This window comes from Panulirus ornatus, chromosome 32, assembly GCF_036320965.1.
Source record: "Panulirus ornatus isolate Po-2019 chromosome 32, ASM3632096v1, whole genome shotgun sequence".
NCBI classification, from domain to species: Eukaryota; Metazoa; Arthropoda; class Malacostraca; order Decapoda; family Palinuridae; genus Panulirus; species Panulirus ornatus.
The window spans coordinates 7,340,137-7,350,806 of record NC_092255.1 but is presented as its reverse complement, the minus strand read 5'-3'; positions in this window follow the sequence as shown (position 1 = coordinate 7,350,806).

The following is a 10,670-nucleotide window of genomic DNA, read 5'->3' as shown; positions in this document are numbered from 1 at the left end:
ACGATTACTGCACAAAGTTGTACGCATCGACAGTGAACACGAGATGGCAAGCTACGGTGCGGACTGTGCTGAGCTGCAAGAAGATAAATTGAAGACGAAAAACTTAGGTGTAATAATGACCTCTCATGACCTGAGGCCAGGTGAACACCTCGCTGAAACAGTACAATACGTCTCTGGAATGAGTCACCAGAACTGTAACAACAGTTACGTTACAAGTAACAACAACAGGTATGTTACTAGTAAAAACACAGGCTCTGCTCTACTAGGTTTTCCAAGGCCCTGCGCTAGTGGAAGGTTCTGAAGCCTTAACCTTGTGATAATAATATCCTCCCGTTGTTATTATGTTTTCATGTTATCATCATATCACCAACTGTGCATCGAATATTGTATTTTGTATCTGTTTTGTAATACTGGTGTGTACTGTATTTTGTACCTGTTTTGTCATACTGGTGTGTATTGTATTTTGTATCGGTTTTGTAATACTGGTGTGTACTGTATTCTGTATTTTGTACCTCTTGTAATACCGGTGTGGATTGTATTTTGTATCTCTCTTGTAATACTGAAGGTATGGTTCCGTGTTGGTATGAAGTTTGAGGCAAGACGTTATTAGCTCCGACTTAGCTTGTCAAAGTAAATGGAAAATGTGATGGTTGGCATCAGACAGCGAGCAGTGGGCGAGCTGCCGATTATCATTATGATCATTATTATCATTATTATTATTATCATTATTATCATTATTATTATTATTATTAGAATTATTATTTCTATGATTATTATCATTATTGCTATGAGTCCTCGGGGAAAATGAAACACGATAAGTTCCCAAGTGCACTTTCGTGTGCTAATCACATCATCAGGGAAGACAAGAGAGAAATATAAGTCAGTTGATATACAACGAAGAGACGTAGTTAGGACGGGATTTGGCAAACAAGTGATTGTCTAAGACAGACAACGAGCGTATCATAAACTTATTATGTGGACAAGAAGGGGAATTGTTTACAAATTTTATCATCAATAAAGTTAACCAATTTGCATTGATCTTCACTCATATTAAGGTTATAATTCTTTGTGCATTTAATAACAGAAGATTCAATGATATTTCTTAGTGGTGCTGGAGTTAGAGTTAGTTAATAGCTGGGACGGCATTACTCCAATCAATACAATGATCATAGTTTTTAACGTGATTAAACAAGGCATTTGAGTCTTGTCCTGTTCTTGTACTATATCTATGTTGCTTAAGTCTAACAGAAAGATCCTTAGACTTAAGCAACATATATATATAGAATAAGTACGGGACAAGAATTAAATGCCTTGTTTAATCATGTTAAAAACTATGATCATTGTATTGACTGGAGTAACGCCATCTCAGTTAACTCATAACTCCAGCACCATGAGAAATATAACTGAATCTTCTGTTATTAAATGCACAAAGAATTATGACCTTAGTATTAGCGAAGGTCTTTACAAATTGGATAACTTTAATGTTGATAAAATTTGTAATCAATTCCCCTTCTTGTCCACAAAATAAGTTTATGATACGCTCGTTGTCTGTCTTGGACAATCACTTCTTTACCAAATGGCGTCCTAGCTACGTCTCTTCGTTGTATATCAACTGACTGTTATATTTCTCTATTGTGTCTCCCCTGATGATGTGACTATTACACGAAAGTGCACCCGGGAACTTATCGTGTTTCATTCTCCCCGAGAACTCAGGAATATACATGATCACGCGCAAAATTGTGATCCTTTCCTATATATATATATATATATATATATATATATATATATATATATATATATATATATATATATATATATAACCACGAGTAGAATGAAACAAGACAAGTTCCCAATGGCACTGGCGAAAAGGGAGAAAGAATACTTCCCACGCATTCCCTGCGAGTCGTAGAAGGCAACTAAAAGTGGAGGGAGCGGGGGGCTGGAAATCTTCCCCTCTCGTTATCAATTTTCCAAAAGAAGGAACAGAGAAGGGGGCCAAGTGAGGATAGTCCCTCAAAGGCTCAGTCCTCTATTCTTAAGGCTACCTCGCTAACACGGAAAATGGCAAATTTGCATGATGATGATGATGATATACATATATATAACAATTCTTACGTCCTCCTTTCACTTGTCTAGGCCACACTCAGTAACCTGATGTCTCTGATCTCCTCCGCTACCACACACATATCCTCGACGGGACCCAGTGATGTCTTGCTCTTCGTGATTCCCTTGTGTATAAAATCCTACATAAAGGAGTTCAGCGCTTGGCTTGGACGAGGACATGACTTCCCAGCAAGATATCAAATGGTCAAAGAGTCGTAAGTAAATGGAGAACGTGTGTGTGTGTGTGTGTGTGTGTGTGTGTGTGTGTGTGTGTGTGTGTGTGTGTGTGCCTCGAGAAGCCTTTCTCTATCCTCTTTTCCTCTGTGTAATCCATCCTGTCCTCCCCTTCCATCACCCCATTGTCTCTCTGCTCCGCCTCTCCCCTCGCCATGTCGATTCCATCGCCCATCCAGATCCCATAAAAAGGGGAAAAATGGTCTTCAGGCAAAAATGTTACCTCCATGAACCTATAGATGGCACATCGTCCCCTTCGTCTCTGGCATCAGATGGGACACTAGTCCTCCCGAATGCCACTCTATGGGTTTCACCCCCTTACCAAAAACATTTTACGAATCTTTTTCGTTACAGTAATAGGAACAACGTTTCTTTTATACTCTTCATTATTCCCTGAGGCGTGTTGGTAATCGCCTGAAAGCACAGCACTATTTCAAGGTCGTCTCGTAAAAATCTCGCAACAGTAGAAAACGACTCGGTTCTATATACTCCCGTTTACATAAGGTATTCATTGATATTCACCCGAGAGGAGAAATAACCCATCTGTCTACCATTAATACGTAAGGTAATCTATACAGATTCGAACCCTCTGTTCGCAAGAGTTGATCCATATTTCATCAGCAGAGAACATCCTGTGGCACACATATATAGAGACATTTAATATTTCATATGCGTATATACCATCAAACATATATATATATGGAAGGTATTAAGAATATATGGTGTGGGAGGCAAGTTGTTAGAAGCAGTGAAAAGTTTTTATCGAGGATGTAAGGCATGTGTACCTGTAGGAAGAGAGGAAAGTGATTGGTTCTCAGTGAATGTAGGTTTGCGGCAGGGGTGTGTGATGTCTCCATGGCTGTTTAATTTGTTTATGGATGGGGTTGTTAGGGAGGTAAATGCAAGAGTTTTGGAAAGAGGGGCAAGTATGAAGTCTGTTGGGGATGAGAGAGCTTGGGAAGTGAGTCAGTTGTTGTTCGCTGATGATACAGCGCTGGTGGCTGATTCATGTGAGAAACTGCAGAAGCTGGTGACTGAGTTTGGTAAAGTGTGTGGAAGAAGAAAGTTAAGAGTAAATGTGAATAAGAGCAAGGTTATTAGGTACAGTAGGGTTGAGGGTCAAGTCAATTGGGAGGTGAGTTTGAATGGAGAAAAACTGGAGGAAGTGAAGTGTTTTAGATATCTGGGAGTGGATCTGGCAGCGGATGGAACCATGGAAGCGGAAGTGGATCATAGGGTGGGGGAGGGGGCGAAAATTCTGGGAGCCTTGAAGAATGTGTGGAAGTCGAGAACATTATCTCGGAAAGCAAAAATGGGTATGTTTGAAGGAATAGTGGTTCCAACAATGTTGTATGGTTGCGAGGCGTGGGCTATGGATAGAGTTGTGCGCAGGAGGATGGATGTGCTGGAAATGAGATGTTTGAGGACAATGTGTGGTGTGAGGTGGTTTGATCGAGTGAGTAACGTAAGGGTAAGAGAGATGTGTGGAAATAAAAAGAACGTGGTTGAGAGAGCAGAAGAGGGTGTTTTGAAGTGGTTTGGGCACATGGAGAGAATGAGTGAGGAAAGATTGACCAAGAGGATATATGTGTCGGAGGTGGAGGGAACGAGGAGAAGAGGGAGACCAAATTGGAGGTGGAAAGATGGAGTGAAAAAGATTTTGTGTGATCGGGGCCTGAACATGCAGGAGGGTGAAAGGAGGGCAAGGAATAGAGTGAACTGGAGCGATGTGGTATACCGGGGTTGACGTGCTGTCAGTGGATTGAATCAAGGCATGTGAAGCGTCTGGGGTAAACCATGGAAAGCTGTGTAGGTGTGTATATTTACGTGTGTGGACGTATGTATATACATGTGTATGGGGGGGGGGGGTTGGGCCATTTCTTTCGTCTGTTTCCTTGCGCTACCTCGCAAACGCGGGAGACAGCGACAAAGTATAATAAAATATAAATAAATAATATATATATATATATATATATATATATATATATATATATATATATATATATATATATATATATATATATATAAAGTTTAATTGTATCTAAACTAGGAAAAGAAAATGTAAACAAGGCTTCAAGTGCCACATTGGTAAGCATATATTTTCGCGTATTTTTCCTGTGCATGAATATGTTGGTCTGTTTTTTGTGGAGAAAAAAAAAAATGGTTCGCAAGGTGGAAGGAAAAAAAGATCTATACATCCCACAGAAACTAAATCATCCCTGAGGGCGTGGAGACACACAAGGCATGGGACTGTGTCAGGCTTGCAGCACGGAGGGCGTGGAGACACACAAGGCATGGGACTGTCTCAGGCCTGCAACACGGAGGGCGTGGAGACACACAAGGCATGGAACTGTGTCAGGCCTGCAACACGGAGGGCGTGGAGACACACAAGGCATGGGACTGTCTCAGGCCTGCAGCACGGAGGGCGTGGAGACACACAAGGCATGGGACTGTCTCAGGCCTGCAACACGGAGGGCGTGGAGACACACAAGGCATGGAACTGTGTCAGGCCTGCAACACGGAGGGCGTGGAGACACACAAGGCATGGGACTGTCTCAGGCCTGCAGCACGGAGGGCGTGGAGACACACAAGGCATGGGACTGTCTCAGGCCTGCAGCACGGAGGGCGTGGAGACACACAAGGCATGGGACTATGTCAGGCTTGCAGCACGCTGCTCTCAGATGGAAAAGATCTTTCCTCATACATATTCGCCATTTCTCGCGTTAGCGAGGTAGCGTTAAGAACGCAGGACTGAGCCTTAAAGGGAATACCCTTACTTGGCCCCCTTCTCTGTTCCTTCTTTCGGAAAATTGAAAAAAAAAAAAAGAGGGGAGGATTTCCAGCCCCCCGCTCCCTCCCCTTTTAGTCGCCTTTTACGACACGCAGGGAATACATGGGAAGTATTCCTTCTCCCTTATCCCCAGGGATAATATACATAAAACTATTCTTTTTCAGCCATATAATAACGCCTTCTCTAAGACTACAGCAGACCTACGGCGGGGCAATAATACTTCCCATAAGGAAATATTATCATGAGACTGACAGGGGAGCAACACACTTAGCTCTCATTAAGGGAACACGACGGAGGAAGGTCACGTAATGGGCAAGAACAATAAGTCTCTGATAATGGGAAGTGCCTGGCCCCGAGTCGTGAGCAAGTACTTGGCTCGATTACAGGGAAAGTACGAGTCTCAGGTACTGGAGAGGTACTTGGCTCGTATATCAGGAAAGTACTTCAATGGGGGTACAAGAAGAGTACTTGGCTGGGAAAAGAACTTGACCCTAGTACAGGGAAAGTACTTGGCCTTAGAACAGGGGAAAGTACTTGGCCTAAGTACAAGGAAGTACTTGGCTCGAGGAAAGGGAAGGAAACGTGTGTCTGATAAGGAAAGAAAACTGCTCTACACACGGAAGAAACACGTTGTGGGGGAAGAAACACGTCCCTCCTGCTGGGGGAAGATATACTCTTCTCTGATAAGACGACAAAGGAAATTACGATGAGCACATCCTTTGTGTAGGCAGAAGGGTAAACATAGAGGAGGAGGAGGGAGGGACAATGGCGAGGGGGGAAAAAAAGCCTTGAGAGTTATACAATCCCCAGGATATTCTATGGCGCTCCTGCATCTTCAGGCCTGCGCTTCACGCAGTAGCAGGGAAATTATAAGTTTTCTCTGCATCAAGACGTTCCTCGAGGAGGCTGTATTTCTTTTCGCCCAGATATGGTGATACGGACCCTCCCCCAAAGGTAAATAAATGCAAGTGAAGTCTAAGTACACACACACACACACACACACACACACACACACACATACACACATGACCCTCCATGGTGAAGTGGCAAGCGTTGTTGACCATGAGTAGCATGGATCCACCTGAGGTCTGGCCCGTATAGTTTCAAATCTTGTGCGAGGTACACACCCAACCCAAGAGTTCATCCTCCCTTCGCAGATGGTTGATGTATGGGGACCTGGTTTTGGAGGGCGAGTGTGTGTGTGTGTGTGTGTACACACACAGGAGTCAAGACGTGGTACATACATACAAGGTTAAGAGACGGGTCAAAACACACACACACACACACATCTGCAACTGAAGTGACGGTGACATGGAAAGCCAGCACGACAGTGGCTGTCAAGTTCCCCTCCCTGGTCCAGGTTGCTGCCTCCTCTTCTCGCCTCTCACAAGCTCCCCGGTACACAAAACAAACGCTCTCATCCATCATGGCACATGGCGCTCTACAACACGTTCACTCAAACGACTCTATCATCAACTCTTGCGGTGAGCACCACGCGCTAGCCCCGCCTAATGGCAAGAGCTCGTCAAAGGTAAAGGAATTTTAAGAAATGAGGCCCCGTGAGTGGAGGAATTACACACACACACACACACACACACACACTTACAAGGCAACAAACCAATGTTTGGCAACTCCTACATTGAATCCAGTCCCGTAAGCTCCCATCCCCAACCCTCTAACAATGTGAATAAAAGTTTGCCAAGTTCGTCACAGACCCACTAACAACGCCCCAGGACAAACTTGCATAACAAGTAGCGTTAACTGGTTCCCTCCAGCCCCACGTCGGCCGCCCAAAGTTGATAATGAAGGAGTTAAACCCGCTCGGCTGGGGAGCTTCCTCCCTCCTAGGGCCATTCCACCATCAGCGGACGCTTCAATGTAGCCCTGAGCGCGCGCCATCTGTTGACGAGAGGCGCCACTAACTATTTCATCGCGTTATGTGAGTTTGAATAAATTTTGCCCAAAGTTACATTTCTTTTTACAGGTATACAATAGTGACTATTTCTTAGCCCTTGTTTGGCAAACTGATCAGATTGTGTGTGTGTGTGTGTGTGTGTGTGTGTGTTACAGGGAGAGAGATTTACAACTGCGTCGCGCCACCTCTTAACTTTGTCTATATGTACAGTCGGCCAAACAAATTCGCAGAGACCCGACTAGTGCAGGGGAGGGCGCGACAGATCGGGTAATAATGTCCAGGCGAGGTATACCACGTCCGTTACAATGGTTGTAATGTATTCTTTACTCTTAAAACAGTAAAGAAAATATCTTTTTTTTTCTAAAACTGAACAATATTGACGTTGAAAAATGGGAAAACATGATTGTTGAAGATATTTTCTTTGCTACTAGGACAAAAAAGAAAATAATTGTGACTCGAAACATGTATCCTGCGGCAGTTGTCGTACGGTGGCTGCCGAGAGATGTTTTCAAAAAGCAGTATTGGCGTCCTCTTTTACATGAATGTCTGCTATTCAAAAAGCGGAAATACACAATAAAATTGAAACGTAACAATCACAACCTCCTTCCAACACTGCACTTGCCATCTGCATAACCCTCCCTCCCTCGCTTGGCACGACCGTTTTGAACCTACCGTTCGGAACAATGTGCTCGAAACAGTTTTGTTTCGACCATCCCTGTGATAATCCCCCTACCGGGGACTCTTCTCACCTGCAGTCAACGGAGGAGCGAGCGTCAAGTGTAGCACATCATCAACCCAGATGGATCAAACCACACCTACCCTCAACTCTCATTGGAAGAATTCTACAACGGATCAAACCACACCTACACTCAACTCTCATTGGAAGAATTCTACAACGGATCAAACCACACCTACACTCAACTCTCATTGGAAGAATTCTACAACGGGAAACAGAGTGTGTGTGTGTGTGTGTGTGTGTGTCTGGAGGGGGAGGGCGCTCTGTACTGCTGTCAAGACAAGGAAACTCGGCGTGTCGCAAGTTTACAAGTGATGTTAGATGGGACGAGAAAAAGGAGTCTACGCCATCGTCCGTTGTCATGTCCATCCAGGAAAACCACACCCGCAGGTGACCCATCACATCCGTGTGGGGTTAGGATGCAGGTCCCTTCTCCAGTGCTGTGTAGCTGTCCGGTATCACCTATGATTGCCCGTGTCTAGTTCTACAGCACGAGGCCACCTCCATACACCTGGCGTGCATCACAGAACACCGCTAGCAATATACAAGCCGGACGATACACATGACCAGGCTCGTCGTTCGCCAAGCGGTCCGTCAACGAGGATCTGGTTCTTGGGGGGAGTCCAGGGGACAGGGCTATATTCTCAGACCAGGAAACCTCCACCACTCACGGCCAACTACACCGCTGGCCACCAAATCAGACAAGACACTCCCGCCAGAGCATTTACGAAAGTTGCCAGGAGTGGCCACGTCGCATGCAACGCGTGGAGGTGGATCCATCAGTACAGATTAGGAGAGCTGGCTGTCACTGAGGCAAGATTCAACGCTGGCAAGTGTATAGAGATACTGGGGCAGGTGATGGTTCCCTCAGCTGGTGCCATGGTTCTACCCTACCAGATACAAGAGGTGCAGGTAAGACGGTTTTTGTTGGCATGAATAATGATTGGATTCAATTAGTCCTTTTCCTCTTTCTTTGTTCTACTTTCCTCATACCATCCCTTACTTCACCCCTCCCTTAAATTCACCCTCCCACATATTAACCCCTCCCTCTACCCTACATCACCCACTTCCTGCCCCGCCACACACCTCTCCCCGTCCCAACCTGTAACCACTGACCTACACTCCCCATCTACTCGCACTCCCCTTCTAACTATCACAGTAGTTACAAGCAGCAGCAGTTCATCCACTGCTGTGTCCATCCTACCATCTAAGGTCCTAGTGTCGAATCCCACAACACCAACACCGTCTCCCACTTGCTTGCTCGACCTTGTTACCAAGTGTCATGTTGTGACGATAACCAAGTGTCATGTGACGATAACCAAGTGCCATGTCATACGATAACCAAGTGTCATGTTGTAACGATAACCAAGTGTCATGTCGTGACGATAACCAAGTGTCACGTCGTGACGATAACCAAGTGCCATGTCATGACGATAACCAAGTGTCATGTTGTGACGATAACCAAGTGTCATGTTGTGACGATAACCAAGTGTCATGTCATGACGATAACCAAGTGTCACGTCGTGACGATAACCAAGTGCCATGTCATGACGATAACCAAGTGTCATGTCATGACGATAACCAAGTGTCACGTCGTGACGATAACCAAGTGTCATGTCGTGACGATAACCAAGTGTCACGTCGTGACGATAACCAAGTGTCATGTCGTGACGATAAGTGTCATGTTGTGACGATAACCAAATGTCATATGGCAACTGCCAGGCAGACTTGTCCCCTCCCATGCTGACCCCTGGCAGCCACGTCTCATATCCTCATCCTACGTACGATACAGTGTGATCCCCGTCCACATATTCATGTAGGAAAGGATCACAATTTTGCGCGTGATCAAGATATTCCTATGAGTCCACGGGGAAAATGAAACACGATAAGTTCCCAAGTGCACTTTCGTGTAATAGTCACATCATCAGGTGAGACACAAGAGAGAAATATAACAGTCAGTTGATATACATCGAAGAGACGAAGTTAGGACGCCATTTGGTAAACATGTTTACCAAATGGCGTCCTAGCTTCGTCTCTTCGATGTATATCAACTAACTTATATTTCTCTCTTGTGTCTCCCCTGATGATGTGACTATTACACGAAAGTGCACCTGGGAACTTATCGTGTTTCATTTTCCCCGTGGACTCATAGGAATTCCTCATGTACTAAAACTCTCATACAAGAGAGCAAATCGGCTGTCAACTTGATGTTGTAGTGTTCCTGGCCTCGTCTGCTCCACGATCAATATAACCCAACCCCCGCGTGTGTTTCTAGTCATATCGTTTTCATACAATATGTCTCACATTTCCAGCCTTGTTTCCCCATTTGTTAATACTCATTTAATGACGGCCAATTGGCTGAGGATTTCGAGCGCAACTGGTGGCGCGTCATCTGTAGCTGCTGTTTATGTCACTGTTTAATCCCATGGCAGTGTATGTTGGGGCTTTCCGGCGTTACATATGTAACGAGGCGTTTAGTTTAATGGTTTTTGATTGTGATTATATGACTTGACAAGGGGTGGCCGGGGATAGCCAGGGGAGGAGCGGAACTGGTGTAACGTGTTGCTGTAGTGATCAGCCTACACGCCTGCGAATGACTTTGTATTTTATCATATCTGATACACTTTTCGTAAAATGTAATCATGATTTATATAAGCACGATATATCATATCCTCTATAGATGTAGCGAATTGGATTGGATTATAAAATTCAGGCATATAAGCCAAGCATTGGAGCATCTAAGGCTATTCAGCGCTCTTGATACATTATAGAATATTCTACCTTAGAAATTCACTTTTAACTCAGACAAATGACCAAGTCCAGGTTTTATACACCAAGGAGGGAAGAACGACAAGTATAGGAGGGAACATAGCTCATATGAGCTGATGTGA